At 49.2% G+C, this 21,808-nt stretch overlaps 1 long non-coding RNA gene across 11 annotated transcripts; it reads right to left on the reverse strand.

The window, feature by feature from the left end:
* Window positions 1–3,636: 3,636 nt before the first annotated feature.
* On the reverse strand, window positions 3,637–21,051 carry LOC126050268 (uncharacterized). Of its 11 annotated transcripts, none has more exons than XR_007509477.1 (13): window positions 20,884–21,051; window positions 20,059–20,238; window positions 18,163–19,120; window positions 17,570–17,700; window positions 17,156–17,479; window positions 16,951–17,020; window positions 14,744–16,458; window positions 12,577–12,910; window positions 12,336–12,491; window positions 11,958–12,221; window positions 10,681–11,818; window positions 10,278–10,432; window positions 3,637–9,223 (listed from the first exon to the last, which is right to left on the reverse strand). It is a non-coding gene; the product is annotated as an uncharacterized LOC126050268 (long non-coding RNA). The 11 variants fall into 11 exon arrangements; XR_007509481.1 differs by lacking the exon at window positions 20,884–21,051 and having other exon boundaries at window positions 10,681–10,809; window positions 11,700–11,818; window positions 20,059–20,861; XR_007509484.1 differs by lacking the exon at window positions 20,884–21,051 and having other exon boundaries at window positions 10,681–11,568; window positions 11,686–11,818; window positions 20,059–20,861.
* Between the last annotated feature and the right edge of the window lie 757 nt (window positions 21,052–21,808).

Below are 21,808 nucleotides of genomic sequence, written 5' to 3' on the forward strand. Positions count from 1 at the left end.
CTGGCCTGGGAACATTTTAAACAGGAGACTGAAAAGTAGCAAGTAATGAATACCACACTCCAGTCTGAGTTCTTTGGATGAATAATCATTGGTGTTGAAATATATGAGGCTGGGCTTCACCAGTACCCAGCAGTTGTCCAGATACAAACAATGAATAACAGGAACCACAGCAAATGCAACATGGGGAAGGGGAGTCCCAGCTTTGTTCTGTCTCCCCTTCCTGTCACCAAGCAAGGGGACAGGGACTTGTCAGGTCTCTCGGGGATGCTGTGGTCACCGTGTGTCCGGGCCATGTAAAGGACATTTTGTGCCCGGAACCCCTCGCCGGTTCCCAGTTCCCTCTCCCTGTGCCTGCCCCTTCTGCTGCTGGCTGGCTCCAAACCCAGGCACGCTGGCTCCGAGATCCTCCCGGCTGCACACAACCACCCGGTCCGTGTCCAAGTGCCATGTCTAGGACTCAACCAAAGCTTTTTCCGTGAAGAAATTGCCTTGGGAACCCTCGTCCATGGCAAGACGGTTCATACTGTCTTCAACAACCTTTGGAAAGGGTCCATAGCCAGCCAAGTCTCAAGCTGGCAGCTCCAACCAGAGAAGTGGGTTAGCAAAACAAAGACAGATGGCAGGGGTTTAACTTGAGCGCTTTTTGATTACCGCTATCATGACGCAGCCATTGGGAGCGTCTCTGCTGCCTTCTCTGTAACCAGAGGGCCAGGCTCCCTCTCACCCCCGGCTCGGTGGCACGTCATGCCTTGCCTGGGGTCTGAGGGCAGCCCCCGCACCTTCCCTGCCAGCGACTGGGACCAGTCTCTCTGTACACAGCCATACTGGGAGTAGTGGTGCAGGGGCTGTTGCCTTCAGAGAGGGAGGGAGGGCAGGGGGTCCGATCTGCAGGGGAAGAGCCCTATCTGAGACCCACGTGGTGGGCAAGGAGATGGGCCAGACCGGGAGGGACGGAGGGAGGTGATGGAGCTGGTGGGGATGGGGACACATGAGGCCAGGGCCCGGCACCCGTGAACCGATCTCGGTAGCAAATCTGCCATTCCCCAGAACCCTGGCATGGGCCCTGACTACCCAGGTTTATTGAAAGACTTTGCTGCTGGATCAAGCAGGGACCACCCCACTTCTCGGGGTGCACAGGCGTCCAGGCTGGCGTCTGGGTTTAGGGTGGGCAGCTAAAGGGTCCTGGGTCTCATGCAGCACCCACAGCGCCCGGTCCCACACGCTGCAGGGGATAACTGCACTGCCCATCCTACTGCCTGCTGCCCTGCAAACCAGGAGGGGTTGCAGCCCCTAGAGCTGCCCACCCACCAGCCATGCCTGGCTGGGTCTCCTCGTGTTCCTCATTCCTTGCAAGTCTGCAGGGGGAGATGTGTCACTTGTTCTTCAAACAACGGTGGTTCAGGCCAACGTCTCCTCAGTCGCACCTGGAGTCAGTCGGAGGCTGTTTTCCAATCCAAATTGTTGCTAGATAAAAGCAAGAGGGATGTATCAGTGACAACATGAGAGAGATTCATTCTTTGCATGGGTGGAGAGAAAATACATCCCAGGCAATGTCTGGTTTCCTTCAGCAATTTGAATGGCTCCCTGGATGTGAGACGGATATGTCCCCTTACCGGGGAGCACGGCACTGCACTTGCACGGCTTCTCCCTCTTCCACGCCCGGCTGCTGCAGAAAAGCAGGCAGGCAAAAACATCTGGGGTCAGGAGTCACCAGCACTTGGTTTTTAAATAGTTTGGCTATTTTAAATGCTGACGGTGTTCGGTTGTTAGGCCACAAGCTTTGCGCAGCCTCCCCCTCCCAATCCACCTGAAGCAGAGCAGCTGGCCGCCGGCACAGGCATTGCTGTGAGATGTCTGCCGAGGGACACAGGAGCCGTCCCTACCCGCCACCGTGAGCAGCATCGCAGCAAAACCTCAGCCGGAGACTCCCCGAGCGCTGGCTGCCGGGTAGGAGCCTCAAGTTGCTGTTTTAGGTGGCCCTGGGCGACGCTTGGCCGCGGGTTTTTCTTGCCTGTGGTTGAGTCGCTGGTTTGGGCTGGTCGCTGGTTTCTCTAGGTGGCTGTGTTGAGTGATTTCAGCTTAGCCAGCAAACTTTTTGTTGAAACATCAGCTGTACTAAATTTGTACGAAGCAATTCTCATGCTGTCCAGATGCCACTGCTTCTAAAAATAGCCCAGTCTAGTCTGTTTTCCCAGCTTCTTGCCTTTTATCAGTAATACTTTTAATAGTCTTTGCAATATCTTAAGGAGTCGTTTGTCCACGTCAGACCAGCAACTATTGGGAACAAGAGTCCTTCCCAGTTCCCCCATACTCCCATTCATGCCCTGCACAAAAAAAAAGACCATGAAGAAGCTCTTTTTTGCATTGGAAAACAGAAGGTTTTGGTGCACACTCAACAGGAGCTTGCGCTGCATCGGGTCAAGTCCAGGCTTTCCTTGCAGAGCTCCCCAGCACACAAAAGCTGCTGTGGGTCCTTCCCTTGGTGCTGGTGCAGCATCTGGAGCGGGAGCTGGACATCCCTGAGGGTCCCCAGCACGGTGGGTTGTTGTCCAATGTGGCCAGGAGATGGAGAGCCATAGGATGAGTTGGGATGGGGTGGGATGAGATGAGATTACATGAGATGGGATTGAGTGGGATGGGATGGGATGGAATGTGTTGGGATGGGATGGGATGGAGTGGGTTGGGATGGGGTAGGAGGGGGCAGGATGGGGTGCCAGGCTAGCATCCAGGGGCAGTTCCCTTCTGCTGTCAGCTTGGTGGGAAGAGCTGCAGCACACCCTTGTGCCTTGGTTTCCCTGTCTCTCAGTGGGTATGACTGTGCCGTTTGAGAGCCTGGGAGCTTTGTGGCTGGAGGTCACCACGTCAGCAGTGATGTTATGAGTGCCAGAGACAGATACTATCTGTGATGCTATCTTGCTTGATAATATTTTATTTCTTGAAAAATTTATGCCATTTCTGAAGCATTTCTGCAGACACAAGCAGCTTTTAAGGACCTTGGCATCATTTAAGTATCCAGCGATGTTCTTGAACGTTGTGGCTTTTCCTGTGTTTATTTTTCCTCCTCCTGGACCTTTAGCTCAGCAGACAGGCTGGGGTTTTTTCTTTTGGCTCTGCCTGCCTGGAACGAGCATCCCAGGAGGTGCAGCATTGGCAGAGCCTGCCCAGGGCTGTGTTGAAACCCCAGCAGTGGTCATGGGGATGCCCGGGGGACCGGGAGGAGATGTGTGTGCCAGGGGCAGCCAGCAGCCCTTCCTACACCAGTGGCAGAAACAGAAATTTCCTCAGTGGCAGGTTGATGGGACCCACGGCATCGCGTCTACCTTCTGGGGCAGGCCAGCAAGCGGGGACACCCCCTCAGGGCCACCCTTTTCCAAGGCTGCTTTGTGCTTTGGGGTCTCGGTGTGTCCGGCAGCCGGGGTGAAATAACCCCGAGAAATCCCAGGGAATTTGATTTACTCCCAGAACATGCTTGTGTAACAATACAATGGGGGAGCCCTATTTTTGGTACAATGCATCGCTCCGCGTGCCAAGATGTGCTGATACTCCCCAGCTCGGGCAGGCACCGGCAAAGCCGTGCCAGGGTCACGTACCGGCTGCCTGCTCTTGTCCTGCAGGTCCTGGGTGAAGAGGGGTGCCTGGAGGGCTGGGGAGCACAGAGGGGTGTCTGGCCCCTGGCAGGGATCAACGCTGCTGCTTGCTGGACTCCTTGCTGGGCCGTAAAACCTTGTGAGCAAAAGTAATTGGCATCCAAGGTACAGGGCATGTTACCAAGCCAGCTTTTTGGGGGGATGGCTGAAAAGATCATTGAAAAACTCCAAATGATTCTTCAACAGCAAACTGGGGGAACTGGTGGGAAATACTGCTCAATGGGTGGAGGGGCCTCTGTTGGGCTCTGCCTTGTAGGAAACCCCACTGTGCCTGAAATGTTCCACCTGGCAGCACCGTCCACGCCTGGTTTAGCTGTTCGCTTGAGTCAGGTCTGGAGATTTTGGTGTGGAAAATTGCTTTGCAGTGTCCCGGCATCAGCCCTGGCAAGCTGTGTCCCACAGTGGCTGCTGGGCAAGCATCCCCCCCTGGGCCACCCCCCGTCTCCACTGCAGCCATCCTGGGGCGAGCCTTGTTCCTAGAGATGCTGACGGAACTGGTGAGCTAATTGCTAAGACAGTTGCTAACGAGCACGTCCAGCTGCAACCGTCACCTTGGGGCTGGCCCGCACTGGCACAGCTCCTCTGAGGATGGCCAGCTTCTTCTGGTTGAGGTTGCATTCGCATTTCAGACTGTGATGGACCAAACCAGGCCCACCTGGAGAGGCGGTTTGGGACACAAACAGTGCTGCTCCAAAGGCGGTGGCATCGCTTCAGCATTGCAGCTGCATTGGGCTCGTACCTGACACCCTCTGGTAGCAAAGCTCTGCCTGTCCTCCTTGCAGGCGAGTCTTCGGGGTCGATGGACACCACCACGCACCCAGGCATCTGCTCATGCGTGGACCAACAGCGAGATGTGCCGGGGTGCTCGTGCAGGCTGTGCCCAGGAAAGTTTGCGGGGGCTCAGCCGGGGCGTGCAGTCCTGTTTGCCCACCCGGGTGTCCTCTGCGGGAGCTGGCTCCCGAATGCTGCCCTTTATTCTGCTTCTTCTCAGCGGCTGCTGGGAGGACGCGGAACAAACAAACGCGGGAACAATGCTTTCCAGGAACCGCGCGCTTCCTCCGAGAGCCCCAAGGTCAGGGTTACAAGCGCCGCAGAAACACCCTGCGCTCGAAGTACGTCGAGCTGGAGCGGTGAGCATCCCACCGAGCTGTCCTGCCAGAGTCTTTTTTTAAAAAAAAAAACAACAAAAAAGAACATTTGTGACTTGCCCCCTCATCCCCCCAAAAGAGCATTTGAATTTCCAGCAGCCTGAGGGGAGGGGAATATGCCGGTGCAAGGACTAGAACACTTGTGCTTTTGCACGTTGTGGTGTTTCAGGGAAGGCTCAGGAAGTGCTGATGAAGCATTCGGACCTCGTGTCTTACAAACTGGAGGGGAACATGCGTGGCGAGAGGCTTGTTCCCATAGCTCCTCCAAAAAAATCCTTGCCAGGGTGCATTTGCAGAGTGGGCTGCATATAAATTATCCATAAATAAGCTTAACATTAGTGAGCAGGTGGAACAGGGCAGGGTTCAGGAAATTATGCAAAGAGAGTAGACAAAGAGCCGGGTTGCAATTGCTTTGTCTGGGGGAGCCGGACTCACTTTCTGCAGTCACAACGAGTTAGTGCAGGGCACAAAGGCGGGCAATTTCAGATTTGATTAAACTGTTTGACAGCATTCATATGTTAAATGATTATATGCTACTATCTGCTGCTACGGTATGCATATCTCAAGAGAATCACAAATTAATCTGTTGAGGCCAGAGTGGAGTGTAACAGGAGATGTAATTAATAAGCCAAACAAGTGGGGGAAAAAACCAAATTTGTCATGGTTTTTAGCCAATGACCAGGCATGTCAAGTCAGGAAGAAGTGAGTAACATGGATGAACACAGATGCACATTCTGGCATTTGAAAGTCTAATCCGGATGCAAATATTTTAGGGAGGATCCTGTCTCCCATCTTCAAAACTTTAGACTCACGAGAGCTGCGTGGCATCCCCTGCGCCGGCAGATGCCTGAGGAGGCAGGTCAGGGCTGTTCAAAGGCATTCCCAGCATAAGGATTATTTTGCCTTTATGCTTGCTGCCCATTCAGTCTTTTGTGAGATGCCATGAGGAATCGAATGACATTTGAAACAGGAGTGAGGATTAGAAACCCCCTGTGTCGGCCGCACAATGTCCAGGCGGAGAAGCGCCGGAGGATGCTGCGAGGCAGAGGCGACGCACACCCCGGCATCACCTTCGCCGCGGGAGGGGGAACGCAAGGACCTTGCGCCCCAGGTGTGCTGCCTTCAACCCTTGCCTTCCCCCGACATGTGAAAAGATGTCTCTGAAACACGTGGCTTCTTGGCAAAGCTGCACGGCTTTGCTCAGTCGGCAGCCCCGGCCCACGGGAGAGGGGCAAAAGCCCCTTTTGCCAGGTGAGAGGATGTTCAGGGATGGCTCCTGGCTGGGTGTCTGCTCCACGCGGGGCTGCACGGCTGTGGACGCGTGTCCTGGGTCACACCAGGACCACGTAAACACCTTGGCTTACGGAGAGGTAATGCCAAATAGCGATGCCGCAGAGACACCAAAATGCTGGTGCTGCTGCTGCTGAAGAAAATATCTGCAATGACTCCTTATATCTCCCTGTTCTCTGGGAGGGAAAAATGTGGCTGGTCCCTGCTGGGGGCTGCGGTGTCACCCCAGGCTGTCTCGCAGATGGTGATGGTGAGAAGGAAGGTGACGTGCTCCTCCACTGTGGCCCCATCCAGGTGCGGACAGACCCCCCTCCCAGGCACCAAGCAGAGCGTCTTGCCTTGGCTCTGAATCAAAAATCACCATAGGAAATGGAGAATAAAAGGAGTTAGAGAACAGGTTGCAAAAGCTGCCTCTACGCAAGCAGTTTAACAAGAAAAAAAATTCTACAAGAGGGACAGAAGCGGGGACTGGTCCTTGGTGGTCCTGCTGGATTATTGGGCTGCCTCTGTCTCCCAAAGGCCATCAGCAATAGCTGCGTTTCCTCCTCTGGGTCAGTGAAGCTGTCTGTCGCAGGCATTTCTGCTGGTAACAGCTCCAGGACAGTGGAGCAGGTTCAGGTTTGCTCTGTTGCCCTGTGGCCACCAGCAAGCCCAGCCAGCCCCGGCACTGCCGAAACAGCCCTGGTGTTACCCACGACGAGCCTGTCCTCGCTCCCTGCCTGCTGCAGCCAGACACAGGGTGCAGAAACAGCCCAAACCAGCTTTTTTTTCCAAGAGCACCTGCTGGGGAGCAGCTCCTGGGCTGGCATGTGGGCTCCAGCCCTGGGTCATCCCCCTGTCACCCCACAGTCCCTCTATGCTGGCATCTCCGGCTCCGCTGCTCCGGCCTCGCTTGGCTCCTGTGCATGCCGGCTCGGTGCCAGGAACGGGGTAAAACACAGCGCAGAGAAACCCAGCCGGCCAGAAAAGGCAATCATGCCTGCAGCAGTAAGGAATTAATCAAGATCTGTGCTGATAAAGCAACTGGCAGCACCGCCAGGGAGGCGATGACTTGCAGCAGGAGGCGAGTGAGCAGGCAGAAGGCTGCCGGGTCCTCTCGTGTGTCCCCTTCCTGACCGACACGGAGATGGGAGCCATCCCCCTTATGTTCTTATAGCATATGTCTTAGGCTGCATTCAAAAAGTACCGTCCAGCTGCACTGTAGGTTTGAGATTATGTGAAACAGCCGTCTCTGCAGGCTTGGGGTGCCTGAATGCCTGGTGTGCAGGTGAAACATGGGTTATGGGGGGCCGTGGAGGAATTACACCAGCTCCCAGGATCCTGGAGCAGAGCTACATGGCTGCCCAGGGAGCTACACCCCTGCAGACACTGGAAATTAATTCACCAGTCTCATTATGCTGTTTGGCAGCTGCCAAGTTTAAGTTACTTGCAGAGGGATTCACCCAGTGCTGGCTCAGAAATGTGTCTGTGGCTGAACCCGAAGCAAGGTGCACAGCGAGGGGTCCTGCAATGCCACCCTGTCACCAGCCCTGCCCGGCTCCCGGCAGCACTTTGCAGCACGTTCGGGACAATATTCCACCCCCAAAACCTTTTAATTCCCATTCCACTATCGCCAACTCTCTTCTCCCAAAGCATTTTCCCCCCTCCCTCCAAAAGAACAAAAAAGAAACCAAAAAGTGCATAAAATTTTTTTTATCTGGAGACAGAGGGCCCTTGGAGAGCGGCCGCCCGCCTCGCGGCGGGGAGGGCAGGCCACGCAGGGAGCCACGGCCGGGCTGCCTGGCTCGGCACGGCGCTCGCCAGCACTCACGATGCACCAGATTGCAATGAAAGGTTTTATTGCCCAGTCATCTAGCCCGTATCAGTCAACTATTTGGCTGAAGGAGAGGCGTCCATTCAAAGCCAGTTTACAGCAGAGTCTTTATTTTTATTTTAAAAGCATCTGGAAATTAAAAATCCCCTTTGGCTCTCATCCACTTTGGAGAGAGAGCCAGGCCTGTCGTCTGGCCAAGCAGCCCTGCTCTAGCAGAGTTGGGTGGATCCAGCGCTGGGACGTTTTTCTAACTCGAGCAGACACGGGCTGCTGGCTTGCTTCCAGCAGCTCCACAAACTTCCCACGCCGAGCATCAGTTTGGTCCTCACACCATACGTGTGACACGGCGTGCACGTTACTCGGAGCCGTCTGGGGTGTGCCGTGCCGTGCCATGCCCCGTGCTCTTCCCCAACCCGGGGATGTCCGTCAGATGGTGCTTTGGCCAGGGCAAAGAGCAACAGGCCGGTCGGTGCATGTAGGGTTCACCCCAGGTGAATGGCACCAATGCAAAACATGAATTATTTATTTCTATTTTGGGGCGGCTACAGGTCTGACAGGTGTTGGTCACCCCCAACAACCTGTCCCCATGGGAAGGGCACATTGCTGTGGCCTCCTCAGCAGCATTGTAGGAGGTGACACTACCCAAGGCTGGCTGAACCTGGTGGGACAGGCGTGCTGAGTTTATAGCAGGGCCCTGGAAATTTCTCCATGAGTAGTATTTGCCCCAGGATCCACAAGGTTTCATTGAACTGCTAACCTTGGCAGGCTGGTAAACCCCAGCTGGGTCATCCCTTGGGTCAAGGTGTGTTTCGGAAAAAAGGAAAATAAAGATAAGTAAATACATGCCTGTGTGCAGTTGTAGTTGCGTAGACCTGGTTTTTGTCCTGCAGGAAAAGTGCAGGCACTAGAAATCTCCAGCCTGCTCTGCAGCGGGAAGGCAGGCTGCTCTGAAACAAGGCAGAGGGCAGAGCAATAGCAACGATTTAACTGCTCTGTGCTACAGGAGAAAAAATGAGAAGCCCCTGCCCCGACAGCTTGGGATTGCCACCGCGGAGAATTGAACCTGCCGAGCGCATCAGCTGCAACACAGGACAGCGTCTTTTATCCGAAAGAGTGGGCGAGATGAACAAACGTGTTCAGCTGGAGGAAGAATTGAGGACCTCCAGGCACAGCTTTTGCCTATGTCCCGCTGCGTGCCCCGTCCCCCTTGGCGTGGGGACTCCCTCCGCGACCCGGGATGGCTGCAGCAGCGGTGCGTTCCCCTCCGCCTGCATCCGCGCCTGGAGGAATTGAGGATTGTTGCTTGTGAGTGTCACCGACGTTTTCTGGCAGGAGAGGAAGGCAATACCCCATCAGGATGCGGAGAGGCAGTCGAACGGGCACAGATCCATCACCCCTCACAGCCCACCCTTCCCAGCCTGCCCTGTCCCACCAGCTCCCGCTTCCACGCACGGTGCCCATCTCTGCTCCAGCATACCAGGAGCCACCGTGGATGGGCTTTCCCTTCTCCCTCCCGAAGCGCTGCTCTTAGCGAGAGCCAGTCCTTACCAGGAAAGACCAATTTCACCGCTCGTGCAGGCCGGTGAGGGCCAGGCACCGGGAGACACGAGCAGAGACTCTTCTCTAATCTTAGCTAAGCTCTTGCAAAGCCCTACTGCGCATACATAAACTAGACTTTTTCAGAGGCTCATAAAACTGAAATAACCGTGGTCAGATCCTTATGGCAATGGCAACACGCCCGTCTTTAGCACAAAGCCTATCTTCCCCCACTGGATTTCAAGTCCCTGTTTCAAAGTATGGAAGCATTAGATCTTTCCAAAGAAAGGATTTCCTGAATTATTCTAACACGGAAAAAACAATGTATTCTTCTCTGCCCTGGCTCTCACAGGCAGTTGAAGTACTTGGCTGAAATTTTCCCAAAAAAAAGAAAAAGAAAAAAAAAAGCCAGAGTCATGACATAAGAACAGGATCCTGCACTTAGAAGGGACAAGCACCCTCCAGAGCAGGCTGTGCTACCAACTCTGCCTCTAATAGTATCTGCCAACTTTGTGAGCGTTGTACATTGTTTAAAGAATCTAATCAATTTATATATTCCTTTTGAAGTCAGACAACTTTGATTTAACAATGGCTTCAGAGCTTTGAAAACCCTAATCTTTTCTAGTTTGTCTTCCATGATGGTTCCTTACCTGTCTTCCATCATTGAATAAATCATTATAAACATAAACCAGATGCCTAATGCTAACAATAACTTTAGAGAGCCCTGCTTCCCCTAAGATGTATGGGCAATGACTAACACACTTTTAGCCTCCAGACTTAATTTAAAGCATTCTGAAATTGTGCACTGGTGAGATGAAGGCTGCCCGAGACAATAACTTTTACATTAAAAATAATCTCTGTCTTTAGTAGCAACAAAGTCGAGATTGTCCTCGTTCAGCCCTGGTGTCTCAGCCTGCCGTGGGCCCTCTGCAAGCCGTGGGGTGCACGTAGATGAATTCATGCCCGAAGACATTGGAAAAGGAAGACCTTGCACCACCCTAAAGAAAATAAAATAAGGTGTCTGAATGTGTTTGAATGCATGGGAGCAGCAGCTTATGCAACTTGCGGTGAGCATGCAGCAGCCAAGCATAGTTCCTTGCAACAAAGTCAGCATTATTTTCAGCTGAGATGTGACAAGGGACAGTGCCGAATCTCCAGACACGATGGAAGGAGCGGCAAGCAGTTGAGTTGACCTCAGCCTCTGCTTCGCCAACCGAGCTAAAGCACTTTGAAATCTGGAACTCACCTTGCCTGAAGAGACATCACTGATGTGTGGAGCAGTTCAGGGGGATGTGCTGGTGGAAGATAGAGTGTTTCTGATCCAGGGACCTCAGCCTGTGGAAAGCCTGTAGCTAACAGCTGCTCCAGAGCCGCTCTGTAGGGAATATATTGCTTAACGGAGGAACACACTTAAATGCATTACTAGTACAGCTAAATTAGCGTCTGGAGATTAAGCTCTGGCAAAGAAACAAAGTTTTGAAAGCTTCGTTCAATATCCTTTCACTTTTCTATGCCTGCATACACTGAGCCCACAGTTGGGTTAATCTCGCCATTTTATTTGCATATTTTTGTCATCCCTTATTTACAAGGTCTGCTGTCTTATTAATTTGAAGCAGTAACCAAAAAGTGGAGAGAAGAAGGAAGGATGGGAGGAAATCTTTGGATCTGCCAAAGTCAGGGAAATTTGTATTAGGTAAACTCTTCCACGCAGACATGCTTTGCCCTCGTGATGTACCGGCCCAGCGTGGCACAGCGGGAAGTTCATTGCAGAATTTCCTGACACGGAATGAACTAGAGAGAGTCATTGCTAAAAATACACCAACAAGGAGGCTCACAGGGAGCTCAGGGGGGATTGTTCCTCCTCCCTGAACTTTATGGCAGCACCTCTGTTTAGTTAAAAGACCTTTGCATGACGGCCTCCCAAGCAACCTGGTCACACAAAAGCCCAATGCTGTGTTTGAAGCCATGGCAAAGATACCATGTGAAAAATAAAAGCACATCAAGACAACCAGGGGAAGATTTTCCAGGAGCTCGCCCTTTGCCTGAAATTTGTGTTACCTTTGCATCACAGCTCGGCTTTTCCTAATTTCCAGCTGCTTGGTGAAGCTTCAGCGCTGGACTTTTTTTTTCCGTCCTGATTTTCAAATGAAAACTCACCAAATTATTTGATATGGGGAATGAGGCAAAGCACAGGGTGGCTTGAGGGGAGTAAATACCCTGGACCCCACGTCTCCCAGGAAACTTTTGTCACCTGCTTCACTTCACCTTTGTGCTCTTGTACGACAACAGGAGAGCTGCTTCCCAAAACAGATCCTGCCAGCTATCCAGCCATGCTTGCAGCAGCGTCAAATCAAATCCATCTCCAGAGGAAGGTACTTAGAGCACTAGAATATAAAAGACGATAATTTATGCATTTTAAGCCATGTTTTTGATCATGTTGAATAGCAAACAAAACCTGAAAAGCATCTTTTATAGAAAACGTTAATTCTGTGTGATATCTTTTCCTTATAAAGAAAGATTTACCTGTCTCTGGGGTTATGGTCTTTGTACAACAGAGCACATGTCTGTTCTGGTTCCTTACATCTGAGATACAGATCCCAGGCAAACAGCTGTCCCATGGTATTGTGGGGTTTTCATGACAAATGGGAATCCTTTACAGGCAGCTTTCATTTTTTCATCTGAAAGCCTCAATACATTAGTAGTTGCCAGAGTCCTGTGAACTTTCATATCTATTATGCCATCACCACTACAAATGCTTTCAAATTAACAACCAACCAGATTTCCTTTCTACGACCAAGCAGGGAAATAAAGAGAAAAGACAGAAATTATTACATTACAGAATACCTTCTCCTCCATCCCACTTAGCAATCACTTTGTAAAGTGATATGAAAAGTTATTTACATTGGGATACATCTAAGGGGAAGAATACGAGCAAATGCTCCAAAAAGGGGTCACAGCTGTTTCCTTTTGAACCCTTGCCTGTCTCTGCCGCTGAGCAATCGTCCTCATGCTGGTGAGCAAGCCAGGGCTGCTCTGCTCCGGGCCGCTCTCAGGATCCTGACAAAGTGCAATACAAATTGGTGAGAAATAAGCATTTTTAAGTAATCTCATAAATTCATTAGCAATTTCATTTCCTTTTTACCTCGTTCCTTTTTTCAATTCCTGTTTGGTTTTGGAAAGGGGTATCTTCAGTCACTGTGCATGGATGAGGGCAGGCACGCAGAGAACAGCCCTTTCTATAGGAGCAGATCTGCTGTTGCACTGACAATAACAGCTTCCAGGAAGAATAGAATAAAAAGCGAGACAACATTGCTAGAGGAACGTTTTATGGCAGTATATTGCACAGCTGTCCCACCATTGCCAACACAGACTTCCAAACACTCAAACATGGTGGGATGCTCAACAAAAGGCTGGAATCATGGCCTGATGCCTGTTCAGAGTAAAACGTCAGGGTCCCAGGTGTCCATTCGGTGCACCTGGCAAAAAGAGCATACATCTAAAAATAATGAGTGTGATATTAAAAAACGTGAAGGAGATTCACTTTTATGTCTCTTCTCATGACTCTGAATTCTTCCTGTTAATTTCTCCGTCTTTTGACTGTGCCTTTTCAAACCCTTATCAACGGCCTCATCTGTTTGGCAATGAGAAGTGGAGGCACAGTCTCTGATGAGGTCTTTCAGGGTTCTGAGACCTTCGATGGTCACTGATGGGAGATCACACTCGGGCAACCCCAGGGATCCCCCTGGTCTGGCAGTCTATGGATAAAATCTGGGCGAGTGACTTAATATCCTCAAAAATTGCCATAGTGAGTAATCCTGGGAGATTTGGTGTTACCCTCATAAACACAGGCTTGACAAATACTACCTTTTTTTTTTTTTTTTTTTTTTTAAACATCAGAGGATCACATTTGCTTTTAAAGTGATGTTTAGTTGTAATATTCTATTCCTACAGGTCAGTTGCATTTTGGGGAGGACAGAGTCATCTCGAAATAAATGATGCAGGATCTGTTCTGCTAACTGATATGCTTGAAAAATTGTACATACAACAGATGCCAATGCACAGTTCATTTATGCTAGACACAACCGATGGTAGATTATGTTCTACCCCGGAAACATGCGCCCACATTTTATTTCTACCTTCACTGAGAAGAGGACAGAATTTTGCATTCCTGTACTTTTCGTAACTCTTCCCTCACCCTGCTATAGCTTGTGGCAAAATTTTAGCCTTGAAGAACTGTGGTGGGGGAGCTTTTATCAAGGGGACTCCAGGGGCTGCTTCTGTCTCCTTTATGCCATAGGTTCAACCAAAACAGACCACTGGGGAGTAGGTTCAGCTCCAATTCATACGTATAAATAACGATGCAGAAATTGGAAAAGTAGCAAGTGTTATTATCTCTGTACTTCTGGGGCAGCCTGATCATCTTCAACTTCTTTTGATGCCTTAGGGACGAGACTGTCAGAGCTGTTTCTTCTCATCCCTGTTTCTTACGTAGCTTTTAGTGTTGTATGTGAGGCGATCACAGCAGAGAAAAAGGAAGATAGAAAAACCTCTTTTCTTAGCCTCTTGGCTAAAACCCAAATATTTTAAACATTTCTGCTAGGGGTTGATTCCCCCAGCGAGTCTCAGAGCTCTCATCTCTGACTGCTATAAACCAAAGACTGTTTACATGAGATCAGCACATGCCGATATTGCTTTACACTTTATGGTGTGTGCACTTCATATATCTATAGCGATGGGCAACCCATCCCTGCAAGCCCTTTAGTGATCTTAGGGTTGTTTTTTATTTAGAGGACAGGGGAGAAAATCATGATGGAAGTCATGCAAATGAATGCAAATGATTAAATGCAAAGATCTGGTGAGACCACTGGTAAATAATTTAACAAAAGATCTTTAACGAGTCTCACTCTAAAGGAAAAAGTGGGTCCACTTTAAACCCTGCTTTTCCAATTTGGACATCTAAATCAGTACCGCAGTCCTTTAAAACAGTCAAACTCTGTAGGAATTGCCATAGAGAGTGAGACACAGAGTTCTGGCTGCCAAGTGTAAAGGAGAAAAACGTGAGAAACTCCATAACAGGCAAACATGGGGTAATCTCCCTTTCCCCAGAAGAGCTCATCTGAGCCCTGGAGACTAGCTAAAACATTAAAGCAAGAGATTTTGCCCTACCCAAACCCCTGTAGATGTGAACTCTCCAGCGATGGCTCTTCTCCACAGGAAGATTCTGCAAAGCTTTTGATAATTTTATGGAAACACCTCATCGCATATTTTAAGTATTCCCTTTACCATCTCCCTCCCAGAAGCATACTAACCTCTCCAATAAAAGACAACTAGAGACATAACGTCTTGTGGTCTTTGGGCACCTGACCATATGGAGAAGCCTTCACTGGCATGGCTGTTTCAAAGCTGCGGGTGAGGCTCAGGCGAGGAGACCGTGTTCCTCACCAGGAGACACCTGATTCTCAGGGAAAGGAACACGGGGCAATTAGTCACTGTAAAACAGTCTAACAAGGCTAAAGAATTAGGAATTGCCTAGGCCCCAATAAAATCCAGTGCTTTATATGACTCGAGATGCAGTTGGAGGAATCTGGCTAATCTTTTACCCTCCTAGTAAATCATTCATTGAGGCCATCTGTGAAATATGAGAAGAGCAGCTTCAACCCAAGATTCCCGCCTAGCAAAGCTCTTACTAGCTTGGCCGGAAAGAAGCTTTCCTGATAAAGTTGATAGCTAGTCCAAGCCCTCATGATTTCCAGCAGCAGTAATCCTTCTGGGGAGATTAGAGAAGCAGCCCTTGAAGGTCCTGAAGTATGGCTGTGCCTTTCAGCAAAGTTCAAGGGGGGAAGGAAAAAAAAAAAATAAATCCACAACACTTGCCAGGGCCTGGCCCAGAGGTGCACCTCTCGACGCTTTCTTTTCCAGCAGCCTCTGCAGACAGGTCAGACAAACAGCCCCCAAAGCAGCCGGTCACAGCCCCTCTGGGGATCCCTCCTGGGGATCAGGGAAAGCATCAAGGAAGAAATCTGGTGCCTCAATGGCCAAGACTGAACTGTGGTTTTGTTCAAGGAAGGGCACGAACACCCATTTGGAAAGCAACGTTCAGCTCTCACAGCTGAACCCAGAACCCAAACTTCCTTGTTTTGGGAAAGTTCGTGCCTGAATTGAACAAGTACAGTGTGGGATCATGTCACTTGAGGAGGAATAAGTCATCCAAAACCACCCCCACCAACTCTCCACGCCAGGCTGCTTATCTGTGTCCTCCACCCATATTTGATGCAATTTTTTTAAGCAGCAGTTGATTTTTCTCCACAGGCGTTACTACTAACCTGGGAACAGAAGAAAGTCCTTAGGCAAATACTTCATAGGGCAAAATAAATAATAAAAAAAAAAACTTTAGCTTACAGGAGAACTGGGCTGAACACCTAACCACAGTATTCAAGAACATGAGTTACAATCCGCCTCCTCTAGGAATTAAGACAATACAGTTTTTGACAGCTTTTTTTCTTTTTAATCTTCTTGTTTCCAAACTCTTAGGATCTGTAATTCCCAGGTGGCTCAATAGCTAGAAGGAACAGAGAGTTTCAAAGTGAAAGACGAGATGCCCCAAATCCTAGAGCCAAATGCTTGAAGGGAAGTGAAGCAAAAACCCAAATAGAAGACAAAATAAGAGTGCAGCAGGGCTGGAGGCACAAGCCTACAGTCTTACCCGGTGCTGGGCTCTCAGGGGGAGGCAAGGCTTTTGGACCAGGAGGCTGAGCGGGTCCCACCTTTGAACCCTGTCAAGCCCATGTTGTATAAATCCAGACATTTATATTGTGTTTGGGCACCTTGCAGAAACACAGCCACAGAAGGGGAAATACACCCCCTCCTCCCCCATGCTTAAGCTAGGCAATAACATGCTTGGTTTAGTGTTGAAGTCTTCCAAAAGTCTTGATCCAAATTACAGCGCTCTTGGTGACCAACTGCCGTTGGGGAAGTGATTATGTGTAGGACCAACATGTCTGACAAACAGTAGGAGCTGCAGTTCCTAGAAAGACAGAGATCCTCCTTGCTATGTGAACTTTAACCAAAGTTTGGTGTGATAATCCCTCCGTGCTGTGGTTTGTAAGATTTTAACTATTCTTTCTGTTTTCCTTGGCTATCTGGTGTTTGTTCCACTGAGCCTTGAGGTCAGTAACTGCGTGGAATACATCAAATTTTCTGCCTTCTCCCTAAAACCTCCTCAGATCTAAGCAAAGCAGCATCTCATTGACCATTACACTGACCAGCTTCTTAGGGGTACATTTTCTGTTGTGGAGAGAAATAAGGCAGGTAAGATTGGAAGTTGCTTTATTTTGGTTTTAAAAGCAAAAGCTCCTTCCTTCCCACTTACTAAGTATGTAACTGTTGAAGAAAATATTTCACCCTGTGCACCAGCTAAGGTGTTAGGGAAATACTTCCTCTACTTTCAGTTAGCTGTAATACACACTATAAATGCCCCTTCCTGTAACGCTGTTGCTATTCTTAGCACGTTCTGTACCTTCCTTGGTAGTCAGGGCAGTCGGCTGCGGTGGTACTAACTGCAGCTTGGATCATTGCAAACAGAGGGTCTGGAAGGAGAAGCAGTAAGGAGAGCAGTAAGGAGAGCAGCCAGTCCCTGCATCAGGAGCAAAGTAGATGAGGAAGAAAATGATATCCAAAGGGTAACAGAGAAGTGCTCAACCTCAGCAAGACCAAGGACGTACCATGGTTGTGGCACTGAAAACTGGCCGAGAAGAGCTGCAGAGGTGATATGCCCCAACATGGCAGAGCTGATACAAGGAGATCTCCTGCCTCAGTGTCAGCTGGGCTTTGGGACAGAGATTTTCCATTAGTCGGACAGGACTCATGTTGTTCAGCAGAAAGCTACTCTGGCCTCCTAAGCACGGCAAGCTTGGTGGATCCTCCACCCTCCAAATCACACACAGCGAAGACTGCACTCCGGGCAAGAGCAGGAATTTCGCAGGACTCTCAAACGAAGAAAATGATCCAGGCCTTTTCTTTGCAAGTGCTGCATTCCTCCTAGAGCCCTTTGTGATCAAAGTTGTTTAGAAAGCAAATGGAGTGAGCCAGAGAGACAGTAATGGCTATTTCTCCAAGAAAGAAAAGCTTAATATTACCATGGGGACCTTGTGTCTGCCACGACCCCTCCAACAGCGCACAGGAGGGATTAACCAGCAGTGAGGACTGGTTCGTTCTTGCAGATCTGTGAAGAGTTTCGTCTTAGTTCTTAACAGAAACATCTCCCCGCCTGCAAAAAACAAACCCAAACAACCACCACCTAGTCCTCAGCTGGTAATGTGCAGCTTCTCGATAGCTTATAGCACTCTCCTTTTTCCATCTAACCAAAACAGACCTAAGGCTTGTAACCTCTTTGGAGACATTCCTGGGCTGCAGCTGAGATGGTCAATGCATGAAGAGCAGGCAAAGTTTCACAAGTGGCAACCCTGGGGGAGCTGGCTCCGGAAAATGTGAAGGGAAAGGCAAGTGGGAAGAGGACTGCCAGGCTCAGAACCATTTGTTGTTTGCTCGTAGTTAGCATCTGTTCAGCTAACTGGCAATTGAGATCAACAGCTAGGATTTTTCAATCCAATCTAAGTAAGCTAGCAGTTGGGTTTCATTCAAGTAATTGTTCTAATGGATAGTAATGTCTTATTATGACTAGCGGGCTTATTACTAGAATGTTGTACTAAATTCAATAACCTGAACTCACCATATATTGTCCCTCTTGTGGGAGCTTCAGCTGTTTGAGAAGGAGCCTCAGAGTTGCGTGATCATCCCTAGAACCTTCTCCCCTAAGTTCCAACTTTGGAGAACAAGTTGTTCATCATATGCTGAATTCAGCCTTGGAGTAACTCCAGTGAAAACAAAAGGAGTAATGACAGAAATGGATTAGGCCCAATTGCTTTCACATTTCTCCAACTTGAATTTCCAATTCCAATACTAAAGGAGGAATAAAAACAAACCCCAACGTATTGCACAGTGACAAATACACTTCAAAATGTAAGCCTGCCTAATGATGTGACCTCATGCCCTTTGGAAAGTCCACCAAGGTGAGCTTCCCCAAGCTTACCTATAAAAAAAACCCCTGCTGCCACCTGGCAGGAACAATATATATTGCTACTTCTGCCACTGAATTGTACCAATTTTTGCACAGAATGGTCAAACCCATCCTGCAGTTCTAGGCTGCTACATTTGTGACTACTGACCTTACACACATCTGAAAAAACTAGTGTCTGCTAAGCTGAAATATAGAGTCATGAGGATTTTGTTTCATAAAAACATACTGAGTAAGATTAAATAGTGTGTGCTCTGTACTGACCCTATTTTCCAGGGAGAGCTGTGCACAGATCAGGAGAGGGCACAGTCTGACCTACAAATCCTTATCTGATAGATCATCACCTTGGCATCTCTCTGGTTAAATGGATATGAACCAACAGAGAACAAGTGGAATAAGGACCAAGGTAGAGAACCCCAAGCTCCTCTGCTGGCTGTTGAACTATGCTTTCTCTCAATGTTTGTTGCACCACTCGCTCATTAGCTTTTAAGTAAGTTCCTTCTAACTTTGACCTGCTGTTTCCTGCCGGGGCTGATGAGCCACAAGTGCGGAGTCGCTTCCTCTGGGCCAGTTCCTCAGTGCAAGCTTTCAGTGGCTGCCACATCAAGTTAGCCTAAGAAAAAAAATGTTGCTCTTGTTTTCACTAGAGTTATTCCCAGGCTATTTCAGTGTGTTATAAAGAGGGCAACAGAATTAACAAGTAATCAAAGAACTAAACCGCAAGTCAGAAGTCCTGGGTTCAATTCCTAGCTTATATTAAATTATCACTAACCATACGTCTTCTTTGTGCCTCCACACACTCATTTAAGAGTTTTAATCATAATGATGACACTATTCCTAAACAAATAAGAAATTTATGAAACATCGCAGCAGCACAAAACGCGAAGACCAGGTTTGACCCACGAGCTTTACAAAGTCAATGCACAGCTTCATTCAGCTGACAGGCTGGAAACCGAGGAGTTCAGCTCAGCTGCTATCTAGCTCCGAAATCACTGCACATTGTTTGCAAACTTATCAGGAGTGACTTGAATTGTGAATTAGCTTCAGCAAGGCAGCTGGCAGGCTGCTGAAGCATACAATGCCTGCTGAATCTGCACTTCCTGCTGGAGACGTGCGAAGGAGAAGGCAAACTATGAAAGAGCAGAGGAACCGCTCCCAACTCAAGTCAAAACTACGTGCGACACAGGCATAACAAGGCCAGTCGCTGCTCCGGGGGCCAAACCAGAATTCCCAGCGGCAGCAGTGCTGATGGTACTCAGCCCTTGCACAGCACTTGCCGTGGAGACATCTCAAAGCGCTTTGTGAAGACGATCAGGCTCGCCCATCTTCCTCCACCTCCTCGCTAGGCTGGGTTAGACCGCGGAGCTGGAAGAGCAGCAGTCCGACCTTCCCAGACCCAGGCTGTAGCCCTGCAGGCAGCTCACCAGCACGCAGCCCCCGGTTGGTGCCTGCTTATTTTTACGTCTTGGTTTTCAGTAACTAATCCAGTCCACGTCAAAAGCAGCAGCAGGCACCAAGACATGTTCTAGCCAGCCTTACCCAAGGACTCACCTGGACACGGCAATGGAGCGCAGCTACGTGGTCGGACGCTCTCTCTGTGCAGACGCTGCAGGTTATAGAGCTGAAGCCGCCGCAAATTCTCCAAGATCCAGGTCTGTGTGTCCCCACACAGAGAAATAACAGAAAGACGCTTCCTGCGCGCGGTCTGATGGGAATGCTGCAGCATCAGCGCTGCAGGAAAAAACCCCAGCTTGTACGCTGCAATTCACTAAAACCAACTGAAATATGCCACAGCATGCTTCTAAAAGATTTCACGGAGCTCGGAAAACAGCCAATATGCAATATGCTCCTAGAAAAGCTCTCTTGCTGTGAGTAGGGCCTTTTCATTCATTTCAGGTTGTCAGTAAATTTGATTAAAGTCTCCTCTAGCATGGGATTGTGTTATTCTTCTAACCAAAGAACATCTGCCTCTTTTTATCAGTTTTAAGGTTATTAGCTACAATGAAGTCCAAATCTCACTCTGGAAAGTTAGCATTTACTCTGAAAGGAAAAGGTAACATTGTGAGTGAAAGGAAAGAAAACATTAGAAATTTCTAGCAATAGAAGTCACAGGATGAACATAGTTCAGACGCACTTCAGCCAGTATTACCAACTGCTCATTAAATACCGTTCTGTGCTTTACAAGCCACGATACGCCATCCTGTGGTCATCCACATCACCCTGAACTTCTCACGTCTGGTCCAAAGCACCCAACGCAGCTAGACACGCGTTGTGCCTCCTGGCTCTTATGCTCCTCGTAAGTACAATATGCACTACGTTCCTTGCTGCTAACGCAAAGCAAGGCTGAAAAACTTCAGATACTCTCCAAAAAAATACCTGATAAACTCTGTTCAGTGCAAGTTGTAAGATGTAGCTGTGGCATGGCCAGCTCGCTGCCTGCATACAGCTATAGCACAACACTTCTTCCTCAGCATGAGCCTTCTGTTGGCAACAAGGATAACAACCATGACGCTTGACAGGAAAACCATCGCTTTCTCCATACCAACCATGTGTACCAGCCTCCCGCCACGCCATCTCCTTCCTGATGGGTGACATTCCTCCTCCTGCTCTGCTATGGTGCGGTCTCCACAGTCCCTGATCCCACCAGGTCCCTCATGCTCTCCCACTGCACGCCCAGCTTTTTAGGCATCTTTGTCCCACTCCTACGCCCTCAATTTCCCCTTCTCCCCCCACAAAGGGTTTTGCCCACGAATGTCTAGGACACGTTTGACAGAAGCTGGCAATCCTGGTTAGTAACTACGCTGCTAAAGACAAGAAGTTGAGCATCCAGCCTTGCTTGGGTTGGCCAACACATGCAACTATAACCTTCAAGGCTGATACAAACTCAGTGTAAAGGGGGCAGGAGGGAAGCTGCGAAAGTCCCCACAAATTTAGCTAGCCCTCCGTACCCCTCCTTATTGCCCATCTGGTCCACCTTACCCATGCTGCCTCACATTGCTCGTGCTGCTGGGTTTTAATACAGGAGGGGAAAAAGAAATAAGGAGAAAAAAAAAAAAAAAAGAAAAGAAGTGACCAGCAGCAATAACAGTCCTCAAAAGGCAAATGTTTCCTATTACAGTGCTAGCTCTTTCGGGCTCTTTGATGTCACTTCTCCCACACAAAGCTGTTTCTTTCACAGTCTGTTCTTGCACATGAACAAGATGTTACACGTACTATACGTAGCACATCCTCAATTCTTATTTAAAGCACATTTGTCCCAACTCACTGTACTTTGTTCTCCATACCATTTTTCAAACCAATA

The sequence above is a fragment of the Accipiter gentilis genome, chromosome 24 (assembly GCF_929443795.1).
Source record: "Accipiter gentilis chromosome 24, bAccGen1.1, whole genome shotgun sequence".
In the NCBI taxonomy this organism is placed as follows: domain Eukaryota; kingdom Metazoa; phylum Chordata; class Aves; order Accipitriformes; family Accipitridae; genus Astur; species Astur gentilis.